This window comes from Nomascus leucogenys, chromosome 10 (genome assembly GCF_006542625.1).
Source record: "Nomascus leucogenys isolate Asia chromosome 10, Asia_NLE_v1, whole genome shotgun sequence".
Classification (NCBI taxonomy): domain Eukaryota; kingdom Metazoa; phylum Chordata; class Mammalia; order Primates; family Hylobatidae; genus Nomascus; species Nomascus leucogenys.
In genome coordinates, this window is record NC_044390.1 from 50,790,332 (window position 1) to 50,813,970 (window position 23,639).

Consider the following 23,639-nt stretch of genomic DNA (forward strand, 5'->3'; position numbering starts at 1 on the left):
CCAATGTCTGCTGACCCAGCTCACCGCACACTCAGTTGAAACAGGGTGTGCTGGTTCTCACTCTGTCCCAGGTTCTGCTCTACACCTACACTGGAGATGAATCAGACCTAGCCCTGCCCTCATACAGCGGGATAATTTAGGAATCAGAGAGACCGAGGGGTTGAGAATTTATTATTATTATTATTATTATTATTATTTAGGCGAGCCGGCCCAGTCAGAGTAACATCCAAAAAGACTAAGCTCCGAACAAAGAGTCAGGCTACCTTTTTTTTTTTTTTTTTTTTGAGACGGAGTCTCGCTCTGTCGCCCAGGCTGGAGTGCAGTGGCGCAATCTCGGCTCACTGCAAGCTCCGCCTCCCGGGTTCATGCCATTCTCCTGCCTCAGCCTCTCCGAGTAGCTGGGACTACAGGCGCCCGCCACCACGCCCGGCTAATTTTTTGTATTTTTAGTAGAGACGGGGTTTCACCGTGGTCTCGATCTCCTGAGTCAGGTTACCTTTTAAGCATTTTGTGGGGCAGGGCGAAATCTGTGCAGAGGGAAGCATATTACAGAAGCGAGAAACAAAAACAGTTATTCAGTTGAGACGTGCATTACATCATTTCTTACTTTTCAAGGAAAAACATGTTTTATGACTTGAGTTTATCTGTCTAGTGACCTTGCAGCTGCACAGCTAGAGAAACAGGGTCTTCACAATGCCTGGGAAAGGGAGAGATAAGGCTCACTAGCCACAGACTGAAAAACAGACAGTTAATTTTTAAAGTACTCCACCTCTTTCTCTTCCTCAGGGGGAATTGGGTTTTCTAACATACAACTGAGTTTTTGAAATTCTTTAATTTCTTTTAATTCCTGTTCTAGTATAAGATAAAGCTGTGCCCCAACCTCCTTGGTCACATGTTGTCAGGACCTCCTGAGGCTGTGTCACAGGTGCGTCCTCAACTTTGGCAAAATAAACTTTCTAAATTGAGACCTGTCTCAGATACTTTTGAATTCACACTACTAATTTCAGGTAGAATTTTAAATTCTTAACATAGAAACAAATAAGGCCAGGCGTGGTGGCTCACGCCTGTAATCCCAGCACTTTGGGAGGCCGAGGGGGGTGGATCACGAGGTCAGGAGTTTGAGACCAGCCTGGCCAACATCGTGAAACCCTGTCTCTACTAAAGATAAAAAAAAAAAATTAGCCGGGCGTGGTGGCACATACCTGTAATCCCAGCTACTCAGGAGGCTGAGGCAGGAGAATCTCTTGAAACCGGGAGGCGGAGGATGCAGTGAGCTGAGATCGCACCATTGCACTCCAACCTGTGCGACAGGGCGATACTCCGCCTCAAAAAAAAAAAAAAAAAAGAAAAGAAACGAACTAGTTAAACTGAGAAAAATTAACAAAAGTATGCTCAAATTTACTGACAGAATTATGGGTAAATCTAATTAGATTCTATCCATTTTAAGTAAATAAGAAAAAAAATTACGAAGGAGCCTTTACCTTTGGGAAATGGAAAAACCACTTTTGACCAGTTGTTCCCCACAGGTACACACCCCAGTTCCCAGCCAAGCCAGGACCGCCTGTGCCGGTGCCTGGAGGGCGGGGCCCCTGCGGTCTGGGGTTGGGGTTTGGGTTCTGGCTCCGCGCGGTGGTCTGGATCGCGCCCGCCCTGCCTGGGCTCCCAGCCCGAAGGACGGAGCGGGTGCGGGGCGGGCGGGCTGCGAGCCACACAGGGTGCGGGCGGGGCGGGCGGGGCTGGGGTGTCGGTGGCTCGGATTCAGAGCCAGCTCTGCCGTGGGGCTGGCTGGGGCAGGCTTCCCGCTCTGGGAAATTTGCCCCCGCTGTCCCTGCCAGTGGCAGTCCTGGACGGCCCCGCCTTGGAGCCCTGGCCACGGAGCCGCGCGGGGCGGTAGAGAGGCGAGTGGGGAGGGACCAGCGGGCGGAGGAGGGGAGGCCCTGCAGGCGACGGGGGGACTGGAAAGGGCGCCTGGGTGGGAAAAGGCGCTGGCGGGTGATCGTCCCCACCGGACCAGCCCCCGGGATCTGCTGCCCGCCCTCTCTGAAATTCACAGCCAGAGCGGGCGCACTGGTGTGTGTGGCGCCTGACGCCCTAGGGTCCCCACCCAAGTGCGAGGCCCCCGAGGGGAGCCTGGCCCAGGGGCGTCCACAGTCCAGACCCCACACCCCAGGTCCTGGCCAGATTCGCCAAAGTCAGAGGCTGGAATCTGGAGGGCGGATGTGAGGGTGTCAGCTAAGCCCAGCCCCTGCCAGGCGGTGGCCAGCATAACGCGGTGACACTCTCTGGAGCCCCCACCGCCACCACCCTGCTGTCAAGCCCGCTAGGCTAAGGGATCCGTCTGCCCCTAGAAGTGCGCACCCAACGCCAGGCAGAGGGAGCCGGCGTGGGGTTGCTGGCGGTCAAGGTCACCGGAGATAAGGAGGATCTTCTAGGAGGGGCCCCGGGGCCACAGAACGGGAGGGGAGTGTGCGCCGAGCCCAGCTTGCAAAGACGCTCTGGTCCCCGAGGGGCGGCACCTTCGGCCTCCAGCCAAGTCGTCAAGCGCTCCTAGTGCTGCCTGCCCGGCACCTGCACTCCAGACTCCAGGCTGCCAAACAAAGAGGAAGCCCGCCCCCTCGGAACAGGCCACTCTCAGCTTGGGCGAGAGAAGCACAGACACCCCCACCCCCAGCCTGGCAGCCACACACAGGGAGGTCGTCACCTGATAAGTGCGGGGGCGCTGAGGAGGGCTGGTGCCCTGAATTATTGACAAGTGAATGAGCTGGGAATGAAGTCACCTGGGGCCGGGAGGGAGGAGCGGGCTGGCTGGAGGGCTGTGAATGCCTGGACCTCTGGGGCTCCAGGCTGCCAGTGGCCCGGCCAGGCTCCCGGTGTCCTCCTCCAACCTCAGTTTCCTCACCTGTCCCAGAGGACGAATATGGCAGGGCTGTTTCGGTGATTAGGCCGGATAATCCTGGTAAACGTTTATTAGCCTGCCTGGTCTGGATATTATTTTTTCTGACTTTGTTAAGAAACTTTGCTGCCCAATGTCTGCTCTTGGAAAGTGAGTTGGGGAGGCAGGAAGGCAGGACTCTCACCCTTGGCTTCAGAGTCCCTTCCGGGTGCCCTCTGCCCTTAGGCTCCGTGAAAGCACAGAGCTGGCAAAAGTCCCCTACCCAAGACAGCTGCAGAGTCCAGAACCAGAAGATCTTGTTTTATGACCCAAGGGCCTTTTCTTACCCCAAAATCGAAATCTCTTTGAATGGTCAGCTTCAGACAGGAGTCTGAATTTGATTGTTTTTCTCTAGGGTTGACCCAAGGCCCTTATGATGAAGTGTTGCTCCATCCCCTTTCCACCCTTTTTCCTGCCCTAATGCATCGGGGGTCCTTAACCGTAGTGACCCGGAATTGGGAGCAAGGTTCCCCAGGCAGGGCATATTGGCCTCCTCAGCAGGCTGGCCTGGGCTTGGCCTGATAAACATCAGTCCTGGGGCAAAAGACCCAAGGCAGGGAGATCTCCCACCCCCCCACTTTCACATGCTGCAGCCATTTAAGGGGCTGTGGTGACCTCTCAGGGTCCCCTAGCCTGCAGGATGGAATTTAACTTTTTGCCATAGAGGGGGAAACTGAGGCACAGGGCTAGTGAGTGAAAAAATCAGAAAGACTCTGTGACTGGGAAATACTCCCCAGGACCAAGGTCCCTACAGGACTCAGCCCCTTTTGGGTTGCACCAGTGGTTGGCATGTGCACCCTGGTTGTCGTCTGTACCTTTTTGGGGGTGGGGGTGGGTGTTCTGGCAGGACAAGGTCTATGACCCACGGGGTAGAGAGACATTGTCCCCTTTCCCTGGCCTTGGGCAGAGCAAGAGTTCTGTTCTCTAATGTATGTAAGGACCAGTGCCTGTGTGAGTGGAGGTGGGACCCCTTTTTTCTTGATTAAATAAAACCCTTCCTGGGGCTGCTTAGGGGATTCTGGGGCTTGTGTACCTGACAGTTGGGTGTGGCATCTGGGTACTCATCTTGTCTGTGCCTTGCTGTCACTTCTCCAGGGACAGTCACACACTTCTCTCTTAGTCCCCACACATGCCCAGTCCCTTACTTTTTCGCCTGGCATCCCCCTGTCTGAATCTTTCAACTCAGCCATTGCCACATCTCCCCAGGGACCCTGTAATCCCCGGGATGGGATTGCAGGAGGCGGTGACCCTGCTGCCCGCCTCTGTCTGAAGTTGGGGTCCCTGGCCTCTGCCTGCACCTAGTGGACAGGGAGGGTGAACTGGTCAAGGATAGGCTCTTGGCCTAGCACAGGGCCCTTCCCTGCATCTCCACATATACTGGTGGAGGCTCCAGTCATGGCTGGCCTGGGAATTGCTCTGTGTTGTGTCTCAGATTCCAGGAGATGAGCAGATCCCAGGAGAGGAGCACATCCTGAAAGAGAATCTGAATTTTCCAACCCAGCTGAACCCTCGGCCCCTGCCCTTGAACACACATTCTGGTTTTCTCACCGAGTCCCTGCTTGCTCCTGCCCACCTGGCCATCCCAGGCAGGTGATTGGTGTTTCTGCCCCATGTGTGCTTTGGCTGGGAGGGTCACTGGTGGGCTACCATTCAGAAGGCACTGAAATCGGCCTCATTATCTGGGGTGTCGGACGAAGTTCTTGGTCTCACAGCCAATGAAATCAAGGGTGCAGACACTCCAAAGTGAGGTTACGGCAGAATTTAATAAGTGAAAGGCAGAAAGCTCTCTGGCACAGAGAGGACCCCCCAGGAAAAAGAGTTGCAGTTTTAAAGTGAAATGCCCAAGGGATTTTATAAACAAGCTGGTCGTGAGAGGTGCTTCATTTACATAAGGTGCGAAAAACCAGTCAGGACTAGGTGTGTCATTGTGTCCTTTGCATAAGGTGCAAACTTCTGACAGTCCCCACTCCACACTCCAACCTTTATTTTTTTGAGACGGAGTCTTGCTCTGTCGCCAAGCTGGAGTGCAGTGGCATGATCTCAGCTTACTGCAACCTCTGCCTCCTGGGTTCAAGAGATTCTCCTGCCTCAGCCTCCCAAGTAGCTGGGACTACAGGCGTGCTCCTGAGTAGCTGGGACTACAGGAGTGCTCCCGAGGAGCTGGGACTATAGGCGCGCACCACCACGCCCAGCTAATTTTTGTATTTTCAGTAGAGATGGGTTTTCACCATGTTGGCCAGGGTGGTCTCGATCTCTTGACCTTGTGATCCAACCGCTTTGGCCTCCCAAAGTGCTGGGATTAGCCACTGGCATGAGCCACTGCGCCCGGCCCCACTCCAACCTTTCTAGTGTGCCTGCAGGCTCCTTAGCGTGAGTTACTCCATGTTGCTTAAATCTTCCTACCGTGCGTGTATAAAAAGAAGTGGGTGGCAGAACCCTCCAAGGTGAACGTGCCTGATTCAGAGTAGCTCTTTTTTGTCCGTGCTGTTGCAGGCACTCCCCTTGTGCAAGCCTCCGTGTCTGAATATTTTCAAAAAGAGAGAGAAATTTGCTCACTGGGGTCCTCTGTACGTCAGTGAAACTTCCTGATCACACAGCAGGCTCCTTTCTGTGTTAGAACTTGCCTCCATTATCTGTGCTTCCAGCCTGATCGTTTTTTTTTTTTTTTTTTTTTTCCAGGCTGGAGTGCGTGATCTGCTCACTGCAAGCTCCGCTCCTTCGCGCATTCTCCTGCTCACCTCTCGAGTAGCTGGACTACAGGTGCCCCACCACGCCCGGCTTTTTTGTTTTTTAGTAGAAGGGTTCACTGTGGTCTCGACCTGACCTCTGATCCCCCCCCTCCAAAGTGCTGGGATTACACGTGACCCCGGCCTAGTTGATTTCTTTCTCTCCCCTCTCTAAGTACCATCTGGTAGTGGGCAGCCTTGAGTCACTGTGGTCTCTCCGCCGCCTGCTGGGCTCTCTGCGTCTCCCCAGTGGTCACCAGTATCCACTCTTGGAGGCAGCGCAGAGCTCTGCGAGGCGCCTCTTTCCAGCTTCTGTCCATCCGCTCATGTGTGTGTCAGGGTCCTCCTCTGAGAGACTGGGGTATCTCTGCAGGCAGATGGCAGTGAGGTCACCATGCTGGGCGGGCTACCTCCTCCTTGTCTTTGGCCCTGTTGATGCTCCTGGGAGCCCTTTTCAGCCCAGGAAAGAGACCTCAAAAGGCCAGCACTCTCCCTACACAGGAGAAGGAACTGAGACTTGCAGTTAGACAGAAGAAGCCTTTGAAATGGGGTTGACCCAGATAGGCCGCCGTCTCCCACTTCTCTTATGGCCTTCACATGCCAGGCCCCTGACTGGACTCAGACCCAGTAGATAAGAAGCTGCTGGCCAAGCCAACCACCCAACTCATTCGCTTCAACTGTGCAGACACCAGCCATTCTACTTCCTCCATTTCCTGGATGAAAAACCACAAGAGGTTTCATAAAAAGCATCACATCAGGGCATCAAGGTTGGCCTGGTGGCAAGGGTGTGACCCTTGGACTTGTGAGCAAGTGGTGGTGGGGTCTAAGGTAGGGGGCTCTGCAGGGCAGGACCTGTGATCCAGTCCACTCACCTGAGCATCCACCCACAGTTGCGACACTAGCCGTGGAGCCTGGTTATGGAGAGTGTGGTGGAGAATGAGTTTGGCAGCCTCCTGCAGATGGACATGATGGACATGCTGGGTGAGGGCTGCAGACTCAGGCAGTGAAGAAGCCGGCCAGCCCTCATGTGCCCCTGCAGAGTGCCCTCCTCAATGGCCATTCTGCATACACGGCTGCTGGTCAACCAGACTGTGGTGCTGGGCAATGAGGTGAAGCTCCACCGTGAGGTATGCAGGGACTTAGCATGTGGGGGCAAACAGCAGCAAGGTGGGCACCAATGTCATGCCCTCCTCACCATGCTCAAGGTGGGTGCTGCTGCCAGCTGGGTGCAAGTGGTAGGCAGGCTGTGGGGGGCTCCACTTCACTGAAATCTACCACCATTATAGAAGTTTTAGAGTAGCCTACAAAAGATAAATTTATGGCACAGCCAATCATCTGCTGTGAGCAGTTCTGGATATAAACTTGCTGCTGGTTCATACCATCTTCTACGAACCATAGTCTAAACTTAGATGCAGTTTTTTGTGTATTTTTTTTTTTTTTTCCGAGATAGAGTCTCGATCTGTAGCCAGGCTTGTGTGCAATGGGGTGATCTTGGCTCACTGCAACCTCTGCCTCCCAGGTTCAAGCGATTCTCCTGCCTCAGCCTCCTGAGTAGCTGGGATTACAGGCACACGCTACTATGCCCGGCTGATTTTTGTATTTTCAGTATAGATGGGGTTTCACCATGTTGACCAGGCTGGTCTTGAACTCCTGACCTCAGGTGATCTACCCACCTCGGCCTCTCAAAATTCTGGGATTACAGGCGTGAGCCACCACGCCCAGCCAAAGCAGTTTCTCTTAAAGTAACAATATATGTGTCAGTCAATAACAGTGGGAATGACTCCTGTGACTATTGTGTCTCCTAATCCTTTCAAAAACATTTGCTTCTCCCTCTGCAACTTTATGCTCTATGAATTCACACTGAGTAAAGAACTCTTGGGCCGGGCGCGGTGGCTCACGCTTGTAATCCCAGCACTTTGGGAGGCCGAGGCGGGCGGATCACGAGGTCAGGAGATCGAGACCACGGTGAAACCCCGTCTCTACTAAAAATACAAAAAATTAGCCGGGCGTGGTGGCGGGCGCCTGTAGTCCCAGCTACTCGGAGAGGCTGAGGCAGGAGAATGGCGTGAACCCGGGAGGCGGAGCTTGCAGTGAGCCGAGATTGCACCACTGCACTCCAGCCTGGGCGACAGAGCGAGACTCCGTCTAAAAAAAAAAAAAAAAAAAGAACTCTTTGGTGAGCTTATCATGAATCTCACATACTAAACAAACATAATAGTGCATTAAGATCTCCTATAAAATTTGAACAAAGTCTATTTGAATAATAGTAGATCAGAAATGAAAGAATTATGTTGAGCTATTCTGGAAGAAGTAGAATTAGTTATTTTGTGTTTATGAGTTCTCTATTAACCTACATTTGTTACTTAGGAATATATATATTTTATAGAGTTGGGTGTGGTGGCTCATGCCTGTAATCTCAGCACTTTGGAAGGCCGAGGCAGATGGATCACTTGAGGTCAGAAGTTTGTTGTTTTTTTTTTTTTTTTTTAGACGGAGTCTTGCTCTGTCACCCAGGCTGGAGTGCAGTGGCGCAATCTCGGCTCACTGCAAGCTCTGCCTCCCAGGTTCACGCCATTCTCCTGCCTCAGCCTCTCCGAGTAGCTGGGACTACAGGCACCCGCCACCACGCCCGGCTAATTTTTTGTATTTTTAGTAGAGACGGGGTTTCACCGTGGTCTCGATCTCCTGACCTCATGATCCGCCCGCCTCGGCCTCCCAAAGTGCTGGGATTACAAGTGTGAGCCACCGCGCCTGGCGAGGTCAGAAGTTTGTGACCAGCATGGGCAACATGATAAAACCCCATCTCCACTAAAAATACAAATATTAGCTGAGCGTGGTGGCACATGCCTTTAATCTCAGCTATTCAGGGGGCTGAGATGTGAGAATCACTTGAACCTAAGAGGCAGAGGTTGCCCTGAGCCGAGATTTACCACTGCACTCTAGCCTGGGCAACAGAAAGAGACTCTGTCTAAAAAGAAGAAGAAAACAAAAGGTTAGGAATATATATGTTTCTTATTCTGTGAAGTTTAAACTGATGCACTTGCTCAAAAAATAAATAAATTTTACTCCAAATTTTTGCATTCTTCAGTACATCTTGTCTATAGTAATTATTACTGTTGTGTCCTAGTGGTGATTTTCTATTTTGCATTATCTATCTACATTGATTAGTACTTGGAATTTTTTAAAGAAATCTCTTTTTCTCCTATTTTTTTTCTTTTTCTTTTTTTTTTTTTTTTTTTTTATTTATTTTTTTTTGTGAGACGGAGTCTCGCTCTGTTCCAGGCTGGAGTGCAGTGGCGCGATCTCGGCTCACTGCACCCCCCCGGTTCACGCCATTCTCCTGCCTCAGCCTCTCCAAGTAGCTGGGACTACAGGTGCCCGCCACCACGCCCGGCTAATTTTTTTGTATTTTAGTAGAGACGGGGTTTCACCGTGGTCTCGATCTCCTGACCTCGTGATCCCCCCCTCGCCCCAAAGTGCTGGATTACAAGCGTGAGCCACCGCGCCCGGCCTTCTTTTTAAAATTATTATTATTTTTTTGAGACAGAGTCTCACTCTGTCGCCCAGGCTGGAGTGCAGTGGCGCGATCTTCAAGCAATTCTTCTGTCTCGGCCTGACCTCCTGTTGGCCAGGCTGGTCTTGAACACCTGACCTCAAGTGATCCACCTGCCTTGGCCTTCCAAAGTGCTGGGATTACAGGTGTGAGCCATCACGCCCGGCCATTTTGGGTAAAATTTAAAGGAGAAACAATGTATTTATGCAGACTCAAAGAATCTGCCTCCAAATATTTATAAATACTATTTTATCTTAATTTTTATGACTATTTTAAAAAATTATAACAGTACTGTGAGATATATAATGTATAGATGTAAAATTTATGAATAACATAAAGAATTAAAAAAGTAAAACTCTCCAACAGCAAGTTCTTCACATTTTACCTTTATTAAAATAGTACAGTATTAACTTCAAGTAGATTGGAATATGTTAAAGATGTATACGGTAATCGCTGAAGAAACCACTAAATAATGTAAAGAGGTGTCACTTAAATGTTGATAAATGAATTAAATTAAATTTCAAAAAGTATTTGTACAAGGATGTTTATAGACCTTTTAGTCATAATAGCTTAAAGCAGAAACAACCCAAATGTCCGTATCTTGGAAGGTGAATAAACAAATTGTAACTCATTCATGCAAGAGAAGACTACTCAGCCACAGAGAGAAACAAACTACTGAAGCACACACCCTGGATGAATCTCATAAACCTGCTGAGACAAGCTTGAAATAAAATAATACATATTGAATGATATCAGGCAAAATGAACCAATGGTTTAAAAAAAAAAACACCGCCGGGCGCGGCGGCTCACACCTCTATTCCCAGCACTTTGGGAGGCCGAGGAGGGCGGATCACGAGGTCAGGAGATCGAGACCATCCTGGCTAACACGGTGAAACCCCGTCTCTACTAAAAATACAAAAAATTAGCCGGGCGTGGTTGCAGGCGCCTGTAGTCCCAGCTACTCGGGAGGCTGAGGCAGGAGAATGGCGTGAACCCGGGAGGCAGAGCTTGCAGTGAGCCAAGATAGCGCCACTGCACTCCGGCCTGGGCGACAGGGAGAGACTCCTTCTCAAAAAAAAAAAAAAAAAAAAAACACCAACAAATAGCCTTCATTGACAATAAAATCATCTGGGAAAAAAAGCATGAGGAAATTGTTTGAGAATAATAATAATATTCTATCATTCTATTCTAGATTCCATCAATAGAATAACAAAAAGTTCTATTCATTCTTAAAAGATATGAAGACTATATATAAGTGTATTTACATGTCAAAAATTTTGACGATTTGTGCCTTTCAATGTTTGTGTATTTGACCTCACAAAAAAAAAAGTGAAAAAAATAATGGAGGGTGGACAATGTGTTGACCAGAAAAGACTGAAGTAGAGAACTATTGGTGAAATACGAATGGGACATGATTAGTAGTTCTTGAGGCTTCATGGCAGGTCTATTGAATTTTTGTTGTTGTTGTTGTTGTTGCTTTGCATATGTTTAAATTTTTACATAATAAAACACTTAAATAAAAACACAAAATTGATCCACAATGTTAACTCTTAAGATTATGGTTACTGTTGGAGAAGAAAAAAGAAAGTGATTGTTGGGGCATGAATGAGGTTAGTTTTATTTTATTTTATTTTATTTATTTTGAGATAGGTTCTTGCTCTGTCAGCCAGGCTAGAGTCCAGGGGTGCAATCTCGGCTTACTGCAACCTCCACCCACCCCAGGGCTCAAGTAATCGTCCCACCTCAGCCTCTGCAGAGCTGAGGCACCAGCATGCCTGGTTCTTTTTTTTTTTTTGGAAGGGAGAATCTCACCATGTTTCCCAGGCTGATCTCCAACTCCTGAGCTCAAGCGATCCACCCACATTGGCCGCCCAAAGTGCTAGGATCACAGACATGAGCCACAGCGCCCAGCCTAGTTTCATTTTCTGATTACGGAAGTGTATTTCTTTTTAACAATTCATTCAGCTTTACATAAATGAATGCTTTGTGCATCCATTTCTGTATAAATGTTATGTATCAATAAAAAATTACATAATACTTTGTTACTGTTGTTGTTTGCTTTTATTTTTACATGCAGACTTGGGTGAAAACAATTGGTTCAGGGTGACGGATGCATTCACTGTGTGTGATTTCCACATGTGCTTCTGGAGATTTGCCCCATGGCTGCTTCTGACTTTGAAATCTTCAACAGCAGCTCTGCCATTTAAAAATCAAAATGCAGGCCAGGCGGGGTGGCTCACACCTATAATCTCAGCACTTTGGGAGGCCAAGGCAAGTGGATCACCTGAGGTTAGGAGTTTGAGACCAGTCTGGCAAACATGGCAAAACCCCGTCTCTACCAAAAATTGAAAAATCAGCCGGGCGTGGTGGCGAACGCTTATATTCTCAGCTACTGGAGAGGCTGAGACACGAGAATCGCTTGAAGCCAGGAGGCTGAGGTTGCAGTGAGCTGAGATCACACCATTGCATTTCAGCGTGGGAGACAAAGTGAGACCACGTCCTAAAAAAAAAAAAAAAAAAAAAAATCAAAAGACAACTTCAAGATGTACTCAAATATTTTACTAAATTGCAGCAGAATGAAATGTCTTCCGGCTGGGCGCTGTGGCTCACACCTGTAATCCCAGCACTTTGGGAGGCCGAGGCAGGTGGATCACCTGAGGTCAGGAGTTCCAGACCAGCCTGGCCAACATGGTGAAACCCCATCTCTATTAAAAATACAAAAATTAGGCATGTCATGGCACGAGCCTGTAATCCCAGCTACTCGGGAGGGTGAGGCTGGAGACTCGCTGGAACCCAGGAGGCAGAGGTTGCAGTGAGCCGATATGACACCACCACACTCCAGCCTGGGTGATAGAACGAGACTCCGTCTTGAAAGAAAGAGAGAGAGAGAGAGAGAGAGAGAGGAAGGGAAGGGGGAAGAGGGAAGGGGGAAGGGGAAAGGGGAAAGGGGAGGGAAGGGGAAAGGGAAGGGAAGGGAAGGGAAGGCAAGAGAAGGGAATGTCTTCTTAGCAGATCTGTCTATAGTCACTTAGCTTCAAGGTAAGAGGTTGGTGCAGGCACAGTAGTTATAGTCAGTGTTGAAAATCATAAATAGGCCGGGCGTGGTGGCTCATGCCTGTAATCCCAGCACTTTGGGAGGTGGAACCGAGGCGGGTGGATCATCTGAGTTCAGGAGTTCGAGAATAGCCATGGTCAACATGATGAAACCCCGTCTCTACTAAAAATACAAAAATTAGCTGGACGTGGTGGCGGGTGCCTGTAATCCCAGCTACTTGGGAGGCTGAGACAGGAGAATTGCTTGAGCCTGGGAGGCGGAGGTTGCAGTGAGCCAAGATCTCGCCATTGCACTCCAGCCTGGACAATAAGAGCGAATCACGAGGTCAGGAGATCGAGACCACGGTGAAACCCCGTCTCTACTAAAAAATACAAAAAATTAGCCAGGCGTGTTGGCAGGCGCCTGTAGTCCCAGCTACTCGGAGAGGCTGAGGCAGGAGAATGGCGTGAACCCAGGAGGCGGAGCTTGCAGTGAGCCGAGATTGTGCCACTGCACTCCAGCCTGGGTGACAGAGTGAGACTCTGTCTCAAAAAAAAAAAAAAGATCCTTGATTTCAATTTTTCCCATTTTGGTGGTTGATCTGATAATAGGTCTTCCAACCAAAGCTGGGAAGATGTGTTCTGGAAAGTTGGAGCCTGCATATCCACCCTTCACAAACCCAGTGCTGTTGTTGCACACCACCGCCTTCCTGCCCTGGCTGTCCATCGTCCGCCCAGGGAAGAGCTGCTGCCGCCGCACAACCTACAGCCGCCACCTCCTGGCCATTTTCTCTTCTTCCAAAACTTATTTTTAAATCAGCCATAATAGTAATCAAAGACAGAGAAATGAAGATTTTTAATATTCATAATTTATATTTTAAAACTAACATGCTTCTAGAAATAAAGAAGGAAAGAAAGAAAGAAATATACAAACAAATAAAAGATAGCCTGGTCAACATGGTGAAAGCCTGCCTTTACTAAAAATACAAAAATTAGCCTGGTGTGGTGGTGCACACCTGTAATCTCAGCTACTCAGGAGGCTGAGGCACTAGAATCACTTGAACCTGGGAGGCAGAGGTTGTAGTTAGCCGAGACTTCGCCACTGCACTCCAGCTTGGGTGACAGAATGAGACTCCATCTCAAACAAAGCAAAACAAAACATAAACAGCCGGGCGCGGTGGCTCACACTTGTAATCCCAGCACTTTGGGAGGCTGAGGCGGGCAGATCACGAGGTCAGGAGATCGAGACCACGGTGAAACCCCGTTTCTGCTAAAAATACAAAAAATTAGCCGGGCTTTTCCGCGCTATCTGTAGGGGGGTCCATACAGCGTTGTTCTGGATTCCCGTCGTAACTTAAAGGGAAACTTTCACAATGTCCGGAGCCCTTGATGTCCTACAAATGAAGGAGGAGGATGTCCTTAAGTTCCTTGCAGCAGCAACCCACTTAGGTGGCACCAATCTTGACTTCCAGATGGAACAGTACATCTATAAAAGGAAAAGTGATGGCATCTATATCATAAATCTGAAGAGGACCTGGGAGAAGCTTCTGCTGGCAGCTCGTGCTATTGTTGCCATTGAAAACCCTGCCGATGTCAGTGTTATATCCTCCAGGAATACTGGCCAGAGGGCTGTGCTGAAGTTTGCTGCTGCCACTGCAGCCACTCCAATTGCTGGCCGCTTCACTCCTGGAACCTTCACTAACCAGATCCAGGCAGCCTTCCGGGAGCCAGGGCTTCTTGTGGTTACTGACCCCAGGGCTGACCACCAGCCTCTCACGGAGGCATCTTATGTTAACCTACCTACCATCGCGCTGTGTAACACAGATTTCTCCTCTGCGCTGTGTGGACATTGCCATCCCATGCAACAACAAGGGAGCTCACTCAGTGGGTTTGATGTGGTGGATGCTGGCTCGGGAAGTTCTGCGCATGTGTGGCACCATTTCCCGTGAACACCCATGGGAGGTCATGCCTGATCTCTAATTCTACAGAGATCCTGAAGAGATTGAAAAAGAAGAGCAGGCTGCTGCTGAAAAGGCAGTGACCAAGGAGGAATTTCAGGGTGAATGGACTGCTCCAGCTCCTGAGTTCACTGCTACTCAGCCTGAGGTTGCAGACTGGTCTGAAGGTGTGCAGGTGCCCTCTGTGCCTATTCAGCAGTTCCCTGCTGAAGACTGGAGCGCTCAGCCTGCCACGGAAGACTGGTCTGCAGCTCCCGCTGCTCAGGCCACTGAATGGGTAGGAGCAACCACTGACTGGTCTTAAGCTGTTCTTGCATAGGCTCTTAAGCAACATGGAAAAATGGTCGATGGAAAATAAATATGTTTCTAAAAAAAAAAAAAAAAAATTAGCTGGACGTGGCGGCGGGCGCCTGTAGTCCCAGCTACTTGCAGAGGCTGAGGCAGGAGAATGGCGTGAACCCGGGAGGCGGAGCTTGCAGTGAGCTGAGATTGCGCCACTGCACTCCAGCCTGGGGGACAGAGCGAGACTCCATCTCAAAAAAAAATAAAAAATAAACAAAAACAAAACAATACAAAAGAGAAGGAAGGAAGTGGATTACTTATAATAGCTAATGTATGGAATCAACCTAAGTGTCCATCAATAGGTGAATGGAGGAAGAAAATGTGGTATATATACCCAATGAAATGCTATTCAGCCAGCCCTTAAAAATAAGAAAGTCTTGTTATTTGCAACAATATTCATGAATTTGAAAAATATTATGCTAAGTAAGCCAGCACAGAAAAACCACACACACACACACACACACACAAAATCTTTTTTTTTTTGAGACAATCTCACTCTGTTGCCCAGGCTGGAGTGCAGTGGCGCGATCTTGGCTCACTGCAAGCTCCGTCTCCTGGGCTGACGCCATTCTCCTGCCTCAGCCTCCCAAGTAGTTGGGACTACAGTCACCTGCCACCACGCCTGGCTAATTTTTTGTATTTCTAGTAGAGACAGGGTTTCACCGTGTTAGCCAGGATGATCTCGATCTCCTGACCTCATGATCCACCTGCCTCAGTCTCCCAAAATGTTGGGATTACAGGCGTGAGCCACCACGCCCGGCCCATTCTTTTTTTTTTTTTTTTTTGAGATGGAGTTTATCTCTTGTTGCCCAGGCGATGGTGCAGTAACATCATCTCGGCTCACTGCAACCTCCGCCTCCTGGATTTAAGCAATTCTCCTACCTCAGCCTCCCCAGTACCTGTGATTACAGACACCCACCACCACACCTGGCTAATTTTTATATTTTTAGTAGAGACAGCATTTCGCCATGTTAGACAGGCTGTTCTCAAACTCCTGACCTCAAGTGATCCACCCACCTCGGCCTCCCAAATTGGTGGGATTAGAGGCGTGAGTCACCACACCCAGCCCACATAATTCTATTTGCATGTAAAGTGTTAAAAAAAAATTAAACTCATCAGGCGCAGTGGCTCACACCTGTAATCTCAGTACTTTGGAAGATAAGGCAGGGAAATCTCAAGGTGAGGAGTTCGAGACCAGCCTGACAACATGGTGAAACCCCATCACTACTTAAAAAAAAACAGAAATTAGCTAGGCATGGTAGCACATGACTGTAATCCCAGCTACTCAGGAGGCTGAGGAAGGAGAATCGCTTGAATCTGAGAGGTGGAGGTTGCAGTGAGCTGAGATCGTGCCATTGCCCTTCAGCCTGGGCAAAAGGTTGAGACTCTGTCTCAAAAAGAAAAAGAAAAAAATTAAGGCCTGGCGTGGTGGCTCATGCCTGTAGTCCCAGCACTTTGAGAAGCAGGTGGATCACGAGGTCAGGAGATCGAGACCATCCTGGCTAACACGGTGAAACCCCGTCTCTACTAAAAATACAAAAAAAAAAAAAGGCCGGGCGCAGTGGCTCACGCTTGTAATCCCAGCACTTTGGGAGGCCGAGGCGGGTGGATCACGAGGTCAGGAGATCGAGACCACAGTGAAACCCCATCTCTACTAAAAATACAAAAAATTAGCCGGGCGTGGTGGCGGGCGCCTGTAGTCCCAGCTACTTGGAGAGGCTGAGGCAGGAGAATGGCGTGACCCCGGGAGGCGGAGCTTGCAGTGAGCCGAGATCGCGCCACTGCACTCCAGCCTGGGTGAGAGAGCGAGACTCTGTCTCAAAAAAAAATAAATAAATAAATAAATAAATAAATAAAATTAAACTCATAGAAAGTACAATAATGAAAAAAAACCATCCTCTGTGGGGTTTTTTGTCTGTTTAAGAGAGCTTCTTCATGTTCTTTCAGGGATTTTTTTTTTTTTGAGACAGAGTCTTGCTCTGTCAGCCAGGCTGGAGTGCAATGGCATGATCTCCTCTCACTGCAACCTCTGTCTCTCAGGCTTAAGCAATTCTCCTTCCTCAGCCTCCTGAGTAGCTGAGATTACAGGAGTGTGCCACCAAGCCTGGCTAATTTTTGTATTTTTAGTGGAGACGAGGTTTCACCATGTTGGCCAGGCTGGTCTCAAACTCCTGGCCTCAGGTAATCCACCCGGCTCAGCCTCCCAAAATGCTGGGATTACAGGTGTGAGCCACTGCACCCAGCCTCTTTCAGGGATTATATTTCCTTTCATTGTCTGCATCCTTCTGTTCTTCAGACAATGGACAAAAAAATACACAGAGAAGACAGATTTGCTTTTTATTCACTTCACTTCCACTCATTATTAGTCAGTATGGTTACAACTGAGAATAGCAGTTTTCTGGCAGGACAGCCGCTTTTCAGCAACAAGCAATAAACTGAAAGAAAAAAAGTATAAATCTTTCATAAAAAGCTAACGGATTTTAAGAAAAACAAGCAAATGCATCAGTAATGCTTGTGATACAATAAAGATGCATTTTGTTGATTTCTATTGAGCTCCCATAATATTTGATCAAAACTAACAAATATAGAGCAGAAAAGGAATATTATTCTAAATAAGAATATTGTGAATGGCTATTTTGTCAATATAAGTAATAATATGACCTCACACTAATAGTCTCACCTATAGTTGTACAACATCAAAGTTATTTTTTATTTAAAATTTTATTTCATATAAATGAAGGGGTGGCCTGCCCCTCCACACCTGTGGGTGCTTCTCATTAGGTGGGACGAAAGACTTGAGAAAAGGAATAAGACACAGAGACAAAGTGTAGAGAAGGAAAAGCGGGGCCCAGGGGACCGGTGCTGTGCTTACAGAGGACCCACACCGGCCCCGGCCTTTGAGTTCCCTTAGTATTTATTGATAATTATCTTTACCATCAAAAAGATAAGGGAGTGACTGGACAATAGGATCATTGTAGGGAGGAAATCAGCAGTAAGACATATGAACAAAAAATCCTTGTAACATCAATAAGTTTAAAAGAAAATGCTGTGCCTTGAGATGCATATGCGAACATCTCCATAAACCTTTTAGCAGTATTGCTCCAGCAAGCCCCACCTTATTCCTAAAGGCGGTTTTCTCCTTACTCAGTAAACAAAGCACACAAAGGGTTTTACCTGGAGATGTTCCATCTCCCAGGGACGGGCAGGAGACAAATGTTTTTCTTTTTCTCTAGATTTAAGAGAATGGTGATGACCTTTAACCATAAGCAGCCTTTAGGCACTTGTTTAACAAAGCACATTCTGCACCGCCCAAAATCCTTTTAACCTTAAGTCACCACAGCACATGTCTCTTGCAAGGACAAGGTTGGGGGTAGGGTCACAGATTAACAGCATCTCAAATACAGAACTAAATGGAGTCTCTTATGTCTACTTCCTTCTATATAGCCACAGTAACAGGCTGATCTCTCTTTCTTTTCCCCACAATAAACATTCAATTTACATCACTTTCCTTTGCCATTTTGAGGCCTTTTCCCCTTTGTTTCAGTGAAAAACAGCCCAGCAGTTTCCAGGAAAGCACCTGGTGCTATTGCTGCTTTAACAATGATCCTAGCCGGGTGCGGTGGCTCACACTTGTAATCCCAGCACTTTGGGAGGCCCAGGCGGGCGGATCACAAGGTCAGGAGATCCAGACCACGGTGAACCCCTTTCTCTACTAAAAATGCAAAAAAATTAGCTGGGCGTGGTGGTGGGCACCTGTAGGCCCAGCTACTCGGAGAGGCTGAGGCAGGAGAATGGCGTGAACCCGGGAGGCAGAGCTTGCAGTGAGCCAAGATCGCGCCACTGCACTCCAGCCTGGGTGACAGAGCGAGACTCCGTCTCAAAAAAAAAAAAAAAAACAAAAAGATCATGAAGAGCACTTGGCACCTGTCTGGGTGCTACTCATGTGTCAAACACTGTTATTTGGCTTGAAGTACTGGTTTTCTAAATTTACGGGTAATATAAAATTCTTAGCTAAGAAGACTTTATCTTATTCAAATATGTTTTATGAGATTTCATTGACATTTAAGAGTCTGAACTATCTGGAATATTGAAATTTTTCATGAACCCAAATTGAGTACTATAATCTTTTCCTACAAGGTTTTCTGAGGCACAGTAAGATTTATAACATTTTATTATCATATGGCAGAAGTGTATTAACCATGTTTTCATTAATCACTCTGAACACAGCATTCTCAGTTCCCAATATGCACCCTGAGTCACTCAGAAGAAATTAGTATCTCTGTGAAGAGGCAGAAGAAAATGCTGAGTGGAGGTGCAGCACACTGCACAGCAATGCTTTCCACATATAGCTATTAGGGTCTCCATTTAATTGGGCTGTTCTTTGCATGACTAGATACTTACTAAATTTAGTCATACTATTTTTTAACAACTAATGGCATCTCTTACCCATTAATTTTATACATTTGCTTTTTTTGAAAAACAAATCTTTTAATTGTACTCTAAATTGAGACTAAATTTACATTCCTCAATTTTTCAATGTGAAAGTAAATCAGAAAAGAGCAATGTGTATATAGTGTGCATTTTCGTACCTATCAAAATTTTTCTTTCATTGACTTGGAAACCCTGAGAAGCCACCTGTAAAATACTCCCTTTGAATACTTTAGTCGGGATTTTAGATTTCAAAATGTCAAAAACAATCATTAAGCAAAACCAAAAATCTTGTCTTTCTTTCTTGTTAGTCATCTGGCCATTTCCAAAAGCATGACAATTATACCAAGCCATTGAGAAGATGTGGTTTGATTAATTTTACCTCATTTCAAATTTTTTCTCTAATTGTTACCTTTTTCATGTTAATTTAAAAGAAACTATCTACATAACTAATCATGGATTCAAGAAATATTCATATTAAGGTGTTTACAGTTTAATCTTGTATTACAGTATGTTAGAATCATCTACAATTAGAAGTTAATTATTTATAAATTCATTGTTTTTAAGGTTTTTCAAATGTGAAAACAAATAATTAGGTATGCTTTTTGAAATAAGTTCAATACTAGGATATTACCCACTGGTCTTCATGGTATTTCTGTAATGAATAGTATAAACCTGGGTCACCAGAATGGTGCAGACATGCTGATTGAAATGGAATGAGTTCAGACTTGCTGGAAGATATTGATATCCCAGAGGCTGATCATTCACTACAGCTTGCTAAATGTTTTTCCATAATGACAGTGAGGACTTTTACGCAGGTTACCCTTTTCCTCCCATCAGTGTGGTCCTATTGTGGTCTCCTCTTTCTCTTAAGCTATAGCAGATGACAGGCGATTACTTCTTGCATGAACAAGATTCCCTTTTTTGCCCTCTGCCATAGGATCCTCTTATTCTCCCTACTGGAAGCAACATGCAGGAGGCAGGAAGGATGACAGTATACAGACATGGTTCCTGCCATGTGTCCACTATAAGCAGCTTACAATGGGTGACAGAGCGAGGCTCTGTCTCAGAAAATAAATAAATAAATGCATACATACATACATAAATTTCAATAATATTCAGTAAGTGAAATAGGAACACGGACAACTACCGAAGATCAGAAAAATGAGGATAACAAGAAAAAATATTAAACTAGCAAAAAACAAAAATCGTGGATATAAAAAATGCAAAAAAACCTGAAGGCCGGGCGTGGTGGCTCACACTTGTAATCCCAGCACTTCGGGAGGCCGAGGCGGGCGGATCACGAGGACAGGAGATCGAGACCACGGTGAAACCCCGTTTCTACTAAAAATCCAAAAAAAATTAGCCGGGCATGGTGGTGGGCGCCTGCAGTCCCAGCTACTCGGAGAGGCTGAGGCAGGAGAATGGCGTGAACCCAGGAGGCGGAGCTTGCAGTGAGCCGAGATCGCGCCACTGCACTCCAGCTTGGGCGACAGAGCGAGACTCCGTCTCAAAAAAAAAAAAAAAGAATTTTTGCATTCAGCTGAAGTTAATTTTTTACCACATTTAAATATGTTGTTGGATTTTTTAGAGGTTATGTGTAATCCCCAAGATACTACTAAGAAAATATCAGTATAGATACACAAAAGAAAATAAGAAAATTGAAAGCACATCAATACAAAAATTAAAAAAACACACACACAAAGAGGCAGAAAAATATGAGAGACAAAGATACAAGAATCAAACAAAAAAATTAATAAAGTAACATTGGTCAGGTGCGGTGGCTTATGCCTGTAATCCCAGCACTTTGGGAAGCCAAGGAAGGGGGATCATTTCAGGTCAGGAATTCAAGCCCAGCCTGGCCAACATGGCATAAACCCATCTCTACTAAAAATACCAAAAATTAGCCAGGCGTGGTGTCAGGTGCCTGTAATCCCAGCTACTCAGCTGGCTGAGACAGGAGGATCCCTTAGACCCAGGAGGCAGAGGTTGCAGTGATCTGAGATTGCACCATTGCACTCTAACCTGGATAAAAGAGTGAGACTCCGCCACACACACACACACACACACACAAATTAGTAAGTTTTTCTCTTTCAGAAAACTATTTAAATATATATATAATTATCTTTCCAATCAAGAGACATACTTTCAATAAAAAGCTTTATTAAAAAATTAGGGCCGGGCGCGGTGGCTCACGCTTGTAATCCCAGCACTTTGGGAGGCCGAGGCGGGCGGATCATGAGATCAGGAGATCGAGACCACGGTGAAACCCCGTCTCTACTAAAAATACAAAAAAAAATTAGCCGGGCGTGGTGGCGGGCGCCTGTAGTCCCAGCTACTCGGAGAGGCTGAGGCAGGAGAATGGCGTGAACCCGGGAGGCGGAGCTTGCAGTGAGCCGAGATCGCGCCACTGCACTCCAGCCTGGGCAACAGAGCCAGACTCCATCTCAAAAAAAAAAAAAAAAAAAAAAATTTTACCAGCCTGACCAACATGGCGAAACCCTGTCTCTACAAAAAATACGAAAGTTAGCCAAGTGTGGTGGTGCGCGCCTGTAATCCCAGCTACTCAGGAGGCTGAGGCAGGAGAATCACTTGAACCCAGAAGGCGGAGGTTGCAGTGAGCCGAAGTCACACCACTTGCACTCCAGCATAGGTGACAGAGTGAGACTCCATCTCAAAAAAAAAAAAAATTGAAAATCAAGATCCAACTTGCCTTTCTACAAGAGTCACCTCAGATCTAATGACAAAGACTGAAAGTGGTAAGACAGAAGTAGAAATTTCATGTAAATTGTGGGGAAAAGAAGGAGAGATCAGATTGTTACTGTGTCTGTATAGAAAGAAGTAGACATAGGAGACTCCATTTTGTTCTGTACTAAGAGAAATTCTGCCTTGAGATGCTGTTAATCTGTAACCTTACCCCCAACCGTGTGCTCCCTGAAACATGTGCTGTGTCAACTCAGGGTTAAATGGATTAAGGGCTGTGCAAGATGAGCTTTGTTAAACAAATGCTTGAAGGCAGCATGCTCCTTAAGAGTCATCACCACTCCCTAATTTCAAGTACCCAGGGACACAAAACACTGCAGAAGGCCACAGGGACCTCTGCCTAGGAAAGCCAGTTATTGTCCAAGGTTTCTCCCCATGTGATAGTCTGAAATATGGCCTCATGGGAAGGGAAAGACCTGACCATCCCCCAGCCCGACACCCATAAAGGGGTCTGTGCTGAGGAGGATTAGTAAAAGAGGAGGGAATGCCTCTTTGCAGTTGAGACAAGAGGAAGGCATCTGTCTCCTGCCAGTCCCTGGGCAATGGAATGTCTCGGTATAAAACCCGATTGTATGTTCCATCTACTGAGATAGGGGAAAACCGCCTTAGGGCTGGAGGTGTGACATGTGGGCAGGAATACTGCTCTTTAAGGCATTGAGTTGTTTATGTGTATACATATCTAAAGCACAGCAATTAATTCTTTACCTTGTCTATGATGCAGAGACCTTTGTTCACGTGTTTACCTGCTGACCTTCTCTCCACTATTATCCTATGACCCTGCCACATCCCCCTCTCTGAGAAACACCCAATAATGATCAATAAAAACTAAGGGAACTCAGAGGCCAGAGGGATCCTCCGTATGCCGAACGCAGGTCCCGTGGGTGCCCTTTTTTCTTTCTCTATACATTTTTTATTTTTTATTTATTTATTTTTTTGAGACGGAATCTCACTCTGTCACCCAGGCTGGAGTGCAGTGGCGCAATCTCGGCTCACTGCAAGCTCCGCCTCCTGGGTTCAAGCCATTCTCCTACCTCAGGCTCTCTGAGTAGCTGGGACTACAGGCGCCCGCCACCATGCCTGGCTAATTTTTTTGTGTGTATTTTTAGTAGAGACCGGGTTTCACCGTGGTCTCGATCTCCTGACCTCGTGATCCGCCCGCCTCGGCCTCCCAAAGTGCTGGGATTACAAGCGTGAGCCACCACGCCCGGCCTTCTTTCTCTATACTTTGTCTCTGTGTCTCTTTCTTTTCCAAGTCTCTCGTTCCACCTAACGAGAAACACCCACAGGTGTGGAGGGGCAACCCACCCCTTCATAAATATTAATCAAATGAGAGCAGAAGAGGTCAAAATAATATTACACAAGCTACATCTTAAGTCAAAAACTGTCATATTTTATAAAATGTACTTTAAGTCAAAACTTCAAAAAGACACACAAGGACATTAAACAATATATAGATTCATTCACTGGGAACCTATCACAAATTTGTGTGTATTTGTGTGTGCGTGTGTTTCAAATTAGGGTTTCAAATATATAAAGCAAATACTAACAAAACTGAATAAACACATAGAGAGAAATATAATTATAGTAGGATATTTCAATACCCCGGTTGCTATGATAATGACATATTTGAAAATCAATGTTTATTGTACCAGTATTCACAAAAGACAAAAGGCTGAAGCAACCCAGATGTCTCTTGATTTATAAACATATCAAAAAATGTAACATATACATATGATGAAATATTATTCCACCTTAAATAGAAAAATCTTGTCACATTTTAAGATGAACCTTGAGAATATTATGTCACCTGAATTAATCCAGTAACAAAATGATGGATACTGTATGATTCCACTTATATGGGGTATCTTAAGAAGTTAAAATCATAAAAAGAGAAAGTGGAAGGT

At 46.8% G+C, this 23,639-nt stretch overlaps 1 pseudogene across 1 annotated transcript; it reads left to right on the forward strand.

Annotated features, from left to right (window-relative positions):
* Positions 1–13,602: 13,602 nt before the first annotated feature.
* On the forward strand, positions 13,603–14,554 carry LOC100584981 (annotated as a pseudogene). The gene has a single exon (XR_122659.4). The product of XR_122659.4 is annotated as a 40S ribosomal protein SA pseudogene (transcript).
* Positions 14,555–23,639: the final 9,085 nt, after the last annotated feature.